Raw genomic sequence first — 13,328 nt, 5'->3', positions numbered from 1 at the left:
AATGAATCTCATCTCAATAACAACTCTAAATTGTTCCATATAGGTCCTTAAATAATTTACTTTTTCCTCTGACAACTTGTGACCTAATTAGGATTTTATCACTATAATTTATCATAGATCAAAATCAATGATCTAGAATAGTCCTTATTCCATAAATTTTCTCTCTAAATTGTCATTGGCCTTCTTTACCTTTTAATCTTGCATAGTTAATTCATATTTACCAATAAATTTTATGAATCTTTGCCTTCATTTATGTAATCCATGTTTCCCACTTACAATAATCATTTCACATTAGATTCTATGCCAATTGAAACTTGTATGTGTCATCTGTACAACTCAATGCACTATGCCTTTGCTAGGTAAATATGTTGTCACTTGGTGTTCTCTAAACTCAATTATGCTTGAAAATGTTCAATGACTTTAGTACTCGGTGAATATAGAATTACTCAGTAATAACAAAAACTTGATAGTAACTGACCAACTCATACTTATGTTCCTTTTTTATTTGGGCAATATAGTGACTCGATGACTTGATGACTAACACATTCACTTTTTGGCACTAATTTGCAACATGAATTTTTTATAAAAGTAACATTCGCCCCCTTTAACATTAGTAGAAAAAAACATTATGTATAGAAATAACATGAAATTCATACAATTCCCCCCATATGCATACTTCTCCGTCATAACCTATGATTTTCAAAATCTCTTTCAAAACTTTGCTTTTTTTTGTAGTCATTTCATTCTTTATATCATCTCCTTATAACTCCTAATAGAAACATAATACAATAATCATGTATCCCCCTTTATTTAGTAAATAAAATATATAATATTCCCCTTTTTTGACACTTATGTCAAACAACTTCAAAAATGAAAATACTTACTTTGGATGCAATCTAAAGTGATCAAGAAAATCTTTATGATGCTTCAACATAATTGCCATAGTAATGTCGTAGTTTGTCTTTATCAACTCAAGTATTTTCTTATCTATCTCTAATATAGCTACAAGATCACTTATATGATATGAAATGGATAAGCTTGGGATAGAAACTAAGTCCTTCTCAACATGGAATCTTCTTTTAACAATTCATGTTGAAATCCTATAAAAAATCTTGCTTGGGAGTAATACAATGATATGGCACTAGGATCAACCTTTAGCACATCAACAGTTTCTTTTAGATCTTCACTAAATTTATTCAATTTGTCTTTAACTTCACTTGTGAGGAATGGTATATCACATAACTTATCATATAATTTTAAAACATTTTCTGCAATGGTATCTATCTCAGTAATAGTAGTGGATAATCCCACTTGTATGACAATTTTGTTAGATAACTAAGACAGGGTGGATTAGTAATGTCTAATTATCTCATAGTCCCTTAAAATATTTCTTCACCATCAAAAAAATATAAACATTAAAACAATAACTTCAATAGATCCAATCACTCAATAGGCATATTTAACTTAATTCTTAACTCATACATCAACTTATTCTCAATTTGTTATCAAAGTGTTCCTTGCATTACCAGCTATCAATAATTTTCTTGTTATTACCAAGTTGTAGTAAAATATTAAAAAACGTAAATCAACTTGCAACACAAATAAAATTAAAATTTTGATACCAATATTTATTGTGGAAACCCTTTTAAGGAAAATACTACTTGGTACTACCAATGTAAAACATTCACTCTTTTGAAGTAATCTTTTCTAGGAGACTGCCTTGTTAAATGTTACATACACTTTTTTAAAGTGACCTCGTTAGAAAATTTTACCAAAACATCATCTAAACCTTATAACTACCTATCTAGGACTAAAAAGAGTGGTTTGATTTGAAGGACGTACAAACACCACCAATTTATTTTACTATATAGGATTTCATAAACTTGTTAGGTCCGCTCAGTGCTTCTAAGATTTTATGCTAGAATAGTTAAATAGTAATAGTATAAAATTATATGTTAAGAATAGAAACTACCTTTTCTTATTTAGATCTCACTTATTTCTATTTCTCTATCTCTTATTCACTTGACTAATTATGTCTTCCACAAACTCTTCTCTTTCTCTTCTCTCTGCTCTACTGAGTTCACATGGCTCAACACTTCTTTCTTATCCTTCGACAACTTTTCTCTTCACATCATCATTCAATCATATCTCTTTCAGCTTCATCAACTCTAAAAAAACATTACAAAAAAAAATTATCAGTCACTTCAAACCAACAACCTAAAATTTCCATGTTCTCCTCTTTAAATAGATTTCTCAATGCTTCTAGATCTTTCCATCTTTTGCTACTTAATCAAAATTGTTGATCATTGGTTTACAACTAAATTCTTTCATACAATGAATTTAGACACATAAAAATTATATCTTTACATAAAATTTGTGTCCATCCTTATTTTTCTTCACTTTCCTCCATCATATCCTTCTTGATTTTTCTCCATCATTGATCTTGCAACAAATTCTAACTCTTGCAATAGACCTTCTTGAAGTTTCCAAATTTTCATCAAAATTCTTCCTCAGTTTCTAATTTCTCAATCTTTTTCATTTGGTTATCACTCGGTAAACATTCCATTTACTTAAGAAATATATAACCTAGTTAATACTAACTCACACCAGCTATATTTTGTTCTCCATCCTCTTTTCAATCGCTTGAGCAATACTATAGTCACTTGGTAAATACAGTCTAGATTCATGAACTTTTTGACTTGGTTAAGCTTGTGATCTTCAACATATTGAAGCAATACATGACTATAAAATAATCAAACCAATATTAAATAATCATTGTCCATCTCATTCAAGTACCCATTGAATACCTAACATATCAACTCAAACTTCATCATACTCTCTTCAAATTCCTTTCATCAATCAAATGATATGGTAGTTTTCTAAGTTAGCATATTGTCTAGCATTAGTTTGTTTCTTCAAACTAGTACTTGATTTATATCTTTATCAACAACAAAACAACAACATCACTCCCCCTTTGATTATGATCACTTTTGCAAGTTCAATCTTCAATCTTCTTCATCTAATTATTCTCCATTCAGTATAATCTCCCCTTTATAGTACATTCTCCCCCTTTAGTTACACTTCTCCCCCTTTGACAAAAATGTCAAAGGTCATTATAAATTTTAATGTGAAACTAATAAAACCTTGTTATTACCTTTGTATCTTACATGTAAAAATTACATTAGATTGATTACAATTAACTTCACAACTTCAGAAATACTCCTAAAGTGAGAACACTTTCTGCAACAACTCCAAAAGATATTTCAACTCATTCATGAATTGATACATCATGTAGCTTCACCTAGTGGATTTTAGATAGGGGGAAGACCCCCATTTTACCTCTTATATACTCAAATGAATCCTTAAGAAATCACTTGGTAAATAATCAACAATTTTCTCCTTAGACTTTTCATACTCAATCCTTACTTTCTTTTCTTGCACTTTTTCCCCCAAGTAATGATACTTGGTTGAAATATAATTTTTCCTTCAATGCATCACTAGTTTTTTTGATATATTTATAGAACTTGTGTTATCATAGTAAATATTGATAGGATAGGTTACTTCTTCTTGCATTCCTTCCAACAATTGTTTGAAGGCATCTACAATTACATTTTCCTTCCCTTTGATATAATATACATTGAAATCATACTTGCATAATAACTCCATCCATCTCCTCTACCTAGAATTGAGGTTTGACTATTTGAATATATACTAAAAGCTCTAGTGATCTAAATAGAGCTTAAAATGGTAACCTTGAAGAAAGTGGCACCATCTCACTAAAGCATGAATTACTATTGCAAGTTCTACATCACAAGAAGGGTAATTGAGCTCATGAGTCTTTAGCTTCCTAGATATAATATATGGCTCATATATTCTACATAAGGATTGCTTCTATCCCACCCAATGAAGCATCTATGCATACCACAAAATCAGCCAAAGGATATGGCACTACTAAAATTGATGCACTAGTGAGTGCTCTCTTGAGCTCCTAAAAAGCTCTATCGCACTTCTCTATCAACTCAAACTTCTTTCCCTTTCTGTAAAGGGATGTGATGGGATGTGTCACTCTAGAGAATCCTTCCACAAATTACCTATAATATATAGCTAATCTCATGAAATTCCTGACCTATGTGACACTGGTGGGTGTTGGCCAATCCATAATGACTCTAACCTTTGATGGGTCCATTGAGATCCCATCACCTGATATGACATGACCCAAGTAATGTACCTCACATATGAAGAAAGCACACTTCAACAAGGTGCCATATAAATGATTCTCCCTCAACCACTACAAAACCTATCTCATGTGCTCCTCATACTCCTTCTCATCAAAAGAGTATATCAAAATGTCATCAAAGAACACTACTAAAAACTTGTCCAAATATGTACAAAATAATTTATAAGGTTCATGAATATATTTGGAGCATTTGTGAGGCCAAATGACACAAATTTGAACTCATAATGACCATACTTCATACACAATTTGTGGTTTTATGAATATTACTCTCCACAATCCACAACTGATGATACTTGACTTCATATCTATTGTAGTGCCTCTCCCATTTGACTTGTGTGAGTCATCCTTATGGATGCAACCTTGCTGATATTTTGTTGTGATAGGATCATGATTGTGACCCTGAGTGGTCTACACCATCGAGGTGTTTGGATTTATGTTTCTATATCAGTTGCTTTGATTATGCTTTTGACTGATCTTTGAGATTATGGTGATTTTTGGTTCACTAAGGTTTGTGCCAATGGTAGGATTGATGTGGTATCATGAGGTTGTTCCGTGATTACCCTGAGATGTGTGCAAAGATTGCACTATGTTCTATTACCATGCTACACTAGACTAGGTTCCTATAACAGTGGTTAGTCATGTTTCTGACTGTGTTTGCTTATGCATTTTAAGTGCCTTTTTAATGTTGTTTAAACAATCATTATTAAATGCTTAAATAATTAAAATGGATTGTTCATGTTGGATTATTTGGCTATGTGTTGCAAACATTTACCTTGTTATATTTCTGATTAGAGAGATATTCGTTACTCATGTGATGCTTTACATTTGAGTCAACCCGAGGGTCAAATGTTATACCTTGATTTCAGTATCATAGATATTAGACTACTATGTTGTTCAGTTGATCATATTGCATGACAATGCCATTTTGAGATGACAATGTGTTTTATGATGATATCTAGTTATCTGGTTTTTGGACATACCTCTGATTATGTTATGTAATGGATTTAATTCTATGGTTATTTACTTTATTCCTGCATTCTTATGCTTTATGCGAACGTGAGTGATGTAAATAGATTATTTTAATATAATTAAATAAATGGTTAAATTAGGTGATTTAATGCATTTATTGCTTCGGCTATGTTATTGTATGCAATTGTACTTTATCATGTTGTGTGCAGGATTTATATCCGTGGCAGTGCAACGCAGAGTTAATGATTCAACCATTCATATTTTACCAATGCCATCCTTATATGGTCAACGTATCCTTAATTAAATATTTAATTTAAACCTTTCAATGATTATTAAATCCAAACTCATTTTCATTATGTGATTAGACCAGTAAGCATGTCTGTGCATTCAGAGGTTCGCATTGTCGTGAAAGTTATTAAGGAGATTTCAGTGTTTTTGGGTTTTCAAGCTTTTTAATTATTTTATTTTAATTTTTGGTAGCTTTTCCATGGATGAATTCCTATTTATAGGAATAGCCTATTTTTGTTTGGGTCGATTCGGGGTTTAACTAGGTTGGCTGGTTATTTTCCCTAATTGATTATTCACTCGAAAAGTGAATAAGTATCCAAAAAGGAATTTAATTCTGGACTTCTCACTTTTGAATTAGAAAGTTGTAGAGTAAAACCCAAAATCCTCTTCATGAGGATTTACTGTTTTGTTCATTGTGGGAGCTACAGGCATGTGATCATCATGAGGTTGAGCTCATTGAATCTAACTCGAGGAAACTTTGGATAGCGCAATTTTTAGCCACTTCTGCAAGCATTTTATTTTTTGGTTCAGATTCTCATTTTGCCCTTTTGGCTGTGAGGTAGGGCTTTCTCATTTTATTATTTCTGCTTTGTTTTTGCTTTTGCTTTTGGTAGCCATTTGTTTGGAGGCTAAGAACTAGTGTTCCCCTTTGTTTCTGTATGCTAGTTCTACCTGGTTGGGTGGGTACGAACATTTCCTTATTTTTCAAAATGAGGGTTTGGGGTTTTGCGCCATTATGCTGGTCATTTTTGCATACAGTGTCTGATTCCTTTTATTTTTGGATTTTTGGGGTCTTTGAACGCAAAGGCCAAATGGGTTTTAATTTTGTAGTTTTCCAAAATTTGGGGATTTTTACCTCATTTTGCATGTTGCCCGTTTTCTTGAGTTTTCTTGGCACAATGTGGGTCATGGACTTGGATGATTTGTTTAGACATCAGTCAAACCACTTTTGCATGTTTTTATTGCATTGGGATACATGTCACACCCATACTCTTGACTTGTTCAGTTGAGTAATTTTGTACCTGGTGTTATGGTTTCTTTTAGACCATTGCTGTTGTTTCATGAGCACTAGGATTCATGTATAATCCATACTATTGCATTGAGGCCGATTGAGTGAGTTCATGATGTTTGGTCTTGTCACATCATTGAGATTCATGTAGAATCCATACTCTCAGATTGAGGTCAGTTGAGTGATTTTATGACGTATGATTTTGTTGGCTTTGCGATTCGTGTAGAATACATCCTTCCCGTATTGCTTTCGATTGGGTGTTCTCTTTGCATTGTGTTCTCATCCTGTCCTTATGTTTTGATCTTTGTGATGGTGGTGCGCCACACATGAGTACGTGTGCATACGTTTGTTGGAGGACTTGCGGGTCTCAACCTTCCATGTCTTTTCTAGAAGTTTTGATCATTGGGGGTTGGGATGGGAGTATGCATGCCCACAAGCACTTTTCATAGGATGAGCATGGGTAGGGTAGGGTAGCATCTGGAGGGGGCTTCTATCTCACAGCTTGACATTTATGGTGCTAGAGGTTGACGGACAATAGGAAGTTTTAAATAAGTGATAACTAAATTAAAATCTGTCAGTGTTAATAAAACATAAGATAATGAAAAGATCTTCATTCGTGTGATGGTTCCAAGGGAGTCCCTTGAGAGTGTTGCCACACGTAATCCGATCTTGGGCTTTTTGATGCCAAGCGACCCTCCAGGATGTCAGCCCCTACTTAGTAGCCTATTGAGTGTCTGACTAGGACCTGTACTTCTTGCATTGTCATAGGTTCTTGGTTCAACCATCATATTGTCTAGCGTGAGTGTTAGTCATGGATGTTGTTTTTGTGCATTTGTGGTTGGATCATTATCTCCATCAGCACGATAGGTGTGGACCTACAAGTGCCATGTGGATGGGAGGCATAGCTACCTTCACCACTGCTAGGGACTGGTGTACAGAGATGGTCTTTTCCTAGTGCGACCATTGTTGGATGTTTTCACTTGGTACTTTAGGTTCTAGAGTATGCTTTCTTGTGATTTATGCTTTCATTGGAATGCTTGGATATCATGTTTAGATGATGTTAGTTTACTTGACACATTACCATATTGATGTTTAACATATGATTAGGTGCAATGAATTGTTGTATTAGTATATTTGTTTCTTATTGTTGTTCAACATGTAATAGGTGATTTTATCTACTTGTAGGATTATTTGATGCTTTACTACTAGCATGTTAGATTTCCTTATGCTTTTTTTGGTAGCATATTTAGTAGTGGCATCCCTATTAAAATAGTATCGATGATCTGGTTAGTGGCTTGGGATGTTACACATGGGGGATGGTTGGGACCCACAATGGTCTTATGATGCTACTGACAGTTGGGAGGAATGGCACACTTAATTCGGTTGTTTAGTTTCTTCTGATATTTCTATTTACTACGATGTTTATTTTAGTATGTTCCTTGTTGTTATGGTTTGGATGGATAGATGTTCCTCTTTCCTTGTTGTTATGCTCTTGAGTTTTCATTCCTCAATTTACATGGATCCAATTCTCTCCGGTGTGGAGGTTTCCTTGTTTTTAAGCTTTTTTGTTTGCATTTTGTTGTTGCACTGATTTTTTTTCTTGCATGGAAAGGTAGTTCCTCATGCGAGAATGTATTTTCTTGCATGAGAGAATACACTTCTTCGTGCAAGAATGTAAATCCTCGTGTGGTGTGTAGGGAATCCTCACACAAGAGTGAAAGCCCTCGCGCAATGCTCAGTAGTCCTCACACGAAGCTACACACTTTCTCGCGCACAGCAGTGAAAGATCTTGCACGAAACTCAAGACCAATTTTCTTTCTCACACAAGAAATAGGGGCTATCTAGGCTTGTCAAATGAAAGTTTAGAAGTTGGTTTTGGACACCCTTTTGGTTTTTACACCTTCCTTGTTCAAAATAGATTTCCTAGGGTTTTAAAATATATCATTTAAGTATAAGTTGATGTATACTTAAGATATATTTTAATATATGCAATGAATCTTTTGAGATAGGTTTCAGACCTCTTAGAGACAAGTTATGGATTCTAGGAAATTTTAGGGCTTAAGGATTTCAGACTTAACCAAATTTTAGGATTCTACATTTTACCCCAACTTGGTGTTTTGTTGATGAGTGATTGTTTCTTGAGCCCTCATCATGTGCATTATTCGTTGTTGGATTTGTTTGTGTGTTTCAGTTTGGTAGTGGCATTTGGAGATTCATTGGTTTCTAGGATTGAGGTGAAGTCTTTCGTTGCGATCATTGTGATCCCTGTATGATGTTGTCATGTGCATTCATACTTGTAAAAAAAATTTCTTGGCTTGTATTTCATCCTTGTTTCCAAGGATCTCTAGGTGGAGCATTACATCTATGTAGGTGATCAAATACATCATCAATCCTAGAAAGTGGGTATCAGTTCTTAATAATTACTTTATTTAACTATCGATAATCAACACACAATCCAAGTGATTCATCCTTCTTCTTCATGAATACTCCCCAAGGTGACACACTGGGACAAATATGCCCTTTCCTCAATATCTCCTCTATCTAAATCTTGAGCATGCTAAGCTCATGTAAATATTATATATTATGTAAATAATCAATATATTATATATAACTATTAATAATCATATGAATTTATTAATTTATTTTATAATATGATTTAGTATGCGTCATCTAAGATTGAATTCATAAATATTAATACAAATGTATAATTTATATATATGTAGGTAGATAATATATTATATAAACAATGGATGTTTTATATATATATATATATATAATATAAAATAACATAATAAAAAGATCATTTAAAAAAAAAAAACTTATGTACTAACATAATCCTACACTAACATAACTACAATGCTAAACACTTAATTTATCATTTAGCATACTAACTAATTCCCAAACAAAATATAAAAATCTACTTAAACTCTCTTTCACTCCCCTCAACCTCCCCTACTTCCAGCATTGTCTATGTAGCAACATATTTGCACTTTATTAAAAAATATATTGCTAACAAACAGTATTATGTTAGCAATTACTAACACATATTAATACAATTAGCTAACATAATTTCTAACATATTATTGCTTATTAGTAATATGTTTTTTACCAAGGTGAAAATATGTTGCTGCATAGACAGTACCTATGATAGGAAGTCTATGTAGGAACATTTTTGCACCTTGGTAAAAAACATATTACTAGAAAATAATAGTATGTTAGCAATTATGTTAGCTAATTATATTAATATGTGTTAGTAATTTACAAAACTTACAATTAAATAACATAATATTGTTTATTAGCAATATACTTTTTAACAAAGTGCAAATATGTTGTTGCATAGATAGTGTTTGCAGACAAGGGGCATAGCAAGAGTGTAGAGGTTAGGAGGATGGATGGAGATTGGTGGGGTCACTTGGGAGTGTGTGTGTGTGTGTGTGTGTGTGTGTGTGTGTGTGTGTGTGTGTGTGTGTGTGTGTGTGTGTGTGTGTGTGTGTGTGTGTGTGTGTGTGTGTGTACACACACACACACACACACACACACACACACACACACACATATCTTCTATGACATAAACCAAGTGGCCACACATGTAGTCAAAGGTGTGGGGTGGGGTGGGGCCCATGCATAGTGGAAGTATATACGTGATCATAAAAGGGGCTTCCAAGAAATAATTTTTAGCCTATATGTGCATTTAGGTCTATGCATCTCCTTTTTCTCTAATCATGGAATGTTATTGAGTAGGATATCTATAAATATTATATTGTTTGTATTCTAAATTTTTACAAAGAGATTCATTTCCACTCTCCATACATATTCCAGAGAGTGAAATAAACTCTCCCAACACTATATTTCCTTCTTTGCCTCTAGTTCATTTTGTTTTCCATTTGTTTTCATTTTGACATCTAGTTTATCTATTAACTCCATGGGTTTAATTACAAGGCATTAGTTTTACTTATTGCCTAACTTATATAAAAAAAATTATGATTATGTATTTAATTTGGATAGCTATTTAAATCGATTGAAAATAATGATATTTAACTTAGGAAAATAAGTATACTCCTAACTTGGAATGAATTTCATTACCAATTCATGCACTCTAATAGAATTGATTTAATCTATTGAACTACATTATAGAAAGGAAACACATTTATTTCTTAAATCGCCCATCTTTTCTACTCTAACATACACATAAGGTTTTCAACTCAAACATCCAATAAGACCAACCCATTTATAGACATTTCAAGAATCAACAAATACAATGAAAATATCTTTGAAGGAATACTTCATTTCATTTCAACTTTCTCAATGAAATAATTCCTACATTTCTCTTACTATTATATATGCATCTATACTCATCTATACTCCAATATCTGTCAAATAAATTTGTAAATCCTCAAATACATTCCCATATATTTTATAGAACTATTAAATACAATGAACTAACTTTTGAGGTTATTTTAGAATACATTATAACACTACTTTCATAATAAGACAATGCTTTCCTCTTGAAATATACAAATTTATTTTAGCACAACAATGATGCATTTCCAATGGAACTAACATGCTTTCATTCACTATAAGTTTTCCAACATTGCAATGCAACTGAGATGAACAAGGTGGAGAATTGCCCATTATAAAAATGACAATGAATGCAACCATTCCATTTTTTATTCTTCACAACAATGTCAACATGGAAATCATTCCCAGAGCCTTTTTCAACTTGATACTTTATGCACAAACCTGCAAATATATTAATTGAACAAAACCATGGAAAGCTCACCTTCTGACCTAGGTCTCTATGAGACCACCCAACAAGCTTGGAGAAACAAGGTTAAATGGGGCACAATGGGCTTCACAATGGATCACAAATGGGCCCATAAACAAAGTGTAAAGGTAGGATATTCAAGAGGAGATTTTCATACTATTTCTAATAAAATAATATGAAATTTTAAAGGCCTTCCCAAGGCTTTGAAAATACATTTTCCTTACATAATAACTTCCCTTGTCACCCCCAAAGCATAATAATAATTAGTGTGGCTTCATGGATCCCATACTCTATGAAATTACTCTTTTTTGCATGAGAATAGGCTCTCAACTACATTATCAAGCCAACCTAACCCGTTCACCCAAGGCTACTCTTCCCTAACACCCAAGAACACAACATCCTCAATATGCAAGAAGAAAACAATGATTCAAAATATCCATTCCCATACCTCCATGAGAAAAACAAGAAGAAGAAGAAGAAGAAAGAAAAAATACAATAGACATTCATGAATTCACTAACATGCTAAGCTTACAACAAAGTGAAAGAGATACTCTTCCAAGAACCACCAACCTTGACTCATGTAATGGAAAATGAATGTTAAGAAGAGTCCACTTTTCTTTTTTCTCCCAAGCTCCAAAAGCCCTAATATCTCTAAAACTAGAGAGTGGGTCAACATTAACTAAGATTCCCAAGGCCCTCTAAAAAGGCCTCCAAAACCTCTAACCCAACCACTATCTTAATATAGAAATAACAAAAGCCCATTTTCTCTTACACTATTGTCCCTTACCAAAAATGTAAGCTTGACCAAGTATGAGGGTAAGGTTAAAGTCATGTGACAACTCTACTTTTGTAACTCTTAAAATATGGCTTATTTGGAGGGTCACTAAAGTTATCTAGACCTTCTAATGGTAAAAATTAGGATCCTCTCTCAAAGAAATACCATTTGAGTACCTAATTTCCACTAAAATGACACTTTAGAACCACTTTTTAGCCCTTTAAAGTCACTAACATGTTTGAATTATAAATTCAACTTTATGGGGACTTATCATAACAACTCTAATAAGTGTGGTTAACTTAGGCACTCTATTGGGTTGAATTTTAGGTTAAGTGACTTATTTCTAAACCCTAATTAACATGTCATTTACACATGGAAATTATAAGTGTCAAGAAAATTGCACATTACAAGTGACATGTCTCTAATTTACAAAAATAAATTTAATCTAATACACACATTCAATTCACATTTATAAATTAAAATACATAACAATGAAGTTTGAATCACTTCAATGGATTACCCTTAGATTTCTTTTTTGGCACATAGGTCTAGTCCTTGGTTCTCCAACTAAAATCCATGGTTAATTCCCTATACACTAAACTCAAGAATTAGTAGTCCAAGGAAAGATCACATATAAATATATACAATAGATCAACATTACATAATTGAATTCAAAATGTGATATCAAAAATTCATTTTCAATTAAATTTTTTCTTTCCTAAGTAATGCTATATGAAATATTTGTAAACCTAAAACATCATCATCTACTCATCAAAAAATTCTTATTTTAAAACATAACCAATTTAACATTTCAATTATAACCATGATTCAATTTTGATGATAACAATGATCAACTAAAATCATATATATTAATCATCAAAACATATAAGATAGGTCCTACTCCACAACATGAGTAAGGATTATCATAATGTTATCATCACATGTCAACAAATAATATGAGTCACTTTCAAACCAATCAAAAGTGTATCAAAACATTGAGACATAAGGTGTCAAAATGTAAGTATATCAACTATGCTATGATGGGTCAAAGTGATGCCTTACATTCAGCTTTAGCAGTAGATTGTGAAATACAACTTTTTTTTTTCTTATCCATGTGATTAATTTTTCTCCCAAGAGAAATGCTCCACCACTTGTACTTTTTTCTATCATCAACATTTACAACCCAATTAGCATCTGTGTATACTTTAATATTAAGTTCATCGCCTTATTTATATTATAGGCCATAATCTTTAGTACCTTTTAGATATGTAAATATCCTTTTCAC

The sequence above is a fragment of the Cupressus sempervirens genome, chromosome 8 (genome assembly GCF_028749045.1).
Source record: "Cupressus sempervirens isolate cs-2001-9-10 chromosome 8, ASM2874904v1, whole genome shotgun sequence".
Lineage (NCBI taxonomy): Eukaryota > Viridiplantae > Streptophyta > Pinopsida > Cupressales > Cupressaceae > Cupressus > Cupressus sempervirens.
Note: the sequence above shows the minus strand (reverse complement) of the source record.